The following is a 1,696-nucleotide window of genomic DNA, read 5'->3' on the forward strand; positions in this document are numbered from 1 at the left end:
GGTAGCAATTGAATAGAACAGTCCCAGATGGCTAGGCTGAGGCCAACACCTAATGAGGACGAAAGCCTTGTCTGTGGGGAATTTTGGATGATACCTGGAGAAATATTACACTGTGCATAAACCAGATTGAATTGTTTTCGCAAGTGTTGTAAAGTTTCATATAGTGAAAGGTTTTTTCTACATGCACTTCAATTTCACAGCAAGAGTGACATAGGATACCTAAACACAGAAGAGAGCATTCATGCAAGATACCTAACTCCTTGATATAATAATGCATACAATTCAAAATGATTACACTATCATTACATCTAGGGCTTTCTGCACCTACAAGGGGGTGGTTATGGAAAGCATGGCCCTTGGTATCAATATCTAAAAAGTAGCCACCACCTTCTTCTGTGTGTGTTCTCTTTTTGCTTTTTTTCATCATTTTTCTTAATCAACTCTGCTGTTGTTGATGCTTCTTAGCAAAACTGGTAAAAACAAAATTGTTATCACTGAGTAGAGCACTCTGGCAGTCAAGACCTTTAAAACCTTCAGTCTTCTGGGGCGAAGAAAGCACTGTGCGACATTTAGAACTCTGATTTGCAAACAAGGTGGTCACAAATTTTCCTGGCTTGAAGACTTCCACAACTTTCCTGATCAGGTCATCTTAGGAGGTCTGACTTAAGTTTGTTTCAAAGCTAACATAAGAAAATTCTGGTTCTGGAGTGATGTGGATAGATGTGGATAGTGCGGTAAATTCCATCTGATTTCATTCCATTCATTGAATACCCACAAGGATCGAACAGTGTGGCATCAATGACAGAACCTGGTATCAGATCACAAATTCTACTCTCGTGAGTGACATCCTTTGCAGTAACACCATCTTTCATGTAGAACTGGTCCATAACTGCTGGGTCAAGCTCACTCATCAGAATTTCCAGGGTTTGATATGGCTGACTGATTCCTCGACTCTCTGGGAAATCCAAAGTATACAAGTACCAACAATCAGAATTCATATGTCCCATACAGTATGCAGCTCCATTTGGGAAAATTGCATTAAGAAACTCTATTTCTTCCTGGAAATTCCCGTGTGGGTACCCTTGGTGAACAGGCTTCATGAAATTCTTACGAAAATAAAAGAAGCTTTGAATTGAGTCAAACCCATTGTAATCCCTAGCAAGTTTCAACAGAGGAACCGGCGCTTTCAGCAAGAGGGTGGTACCACATGTCTTCAAAATGAAACGTCTCTTGGAGGCAAACATGCTACTCTCACTGAGTACATAAGCTTCCTGCTTGTCAGTTTTTGTCACACTTATGACTGAACATTGCACATCCTTCAGAAGTATGTCCCACTTGTATCTTGGGATGGTGCGAAGATCCCCAAATCCTTGGGTTGCGTCAGGTTGCTGCCGGGAGAACCAAACCTCCAGCAGCTTCTCCGTCCCTTCGAAAAAATGTGCAGCCTCCATCACCGTGAGACTAGCGAACAACCAAAAACCACAGAAAATCAAGTAAATTAAATCTCTTCTCCCAACGCTGCCACCGCCGCTGCGGATTGTTCCAGCTGTCTTACTAAAGTTCAGGTTCTTTTTTTGCTATAATTTTTTTTTTTTTTTTTTTTTGCAGTACGTGGGCCTCTCACTGTTGTGGCCTCTCCCGTTGCGGAGCACAGGCTCCGGACGCGCAGGCTCAGCGGCCATGGCTCACGGGCCCA

The 1,696-nt window shown here is 42.6% G+C and overlaps 1 pseudogene; it reads right to left on the reverse strand.

The window, feature by feature from the left end:
- Positions 1-436: 436 nt before the first annotated feature.
- LOC114884578 lies at positions 437-1,560 on the reverse strand (annotated as a pseudogene).
- Positions 1,561-1,696: the final 136 nt, after the last annotated feature.

Source organism: Monodon monoceros, unplaced genomic scaffold, assembly GCF_005190385.1.
Source record: "Monodon monoceros isolate NGI ecotype Baffin Bay Population unplaced genomic scaffold, NGI_Narwhal_1 Super_Scaffold_5, whole genome shotgun sequence".
NCBI lineage: Eukaryota > Metazoa > Chordata > Mammalia > Artiodactyla > Monodontidae > Monodon > Monodon monoceros.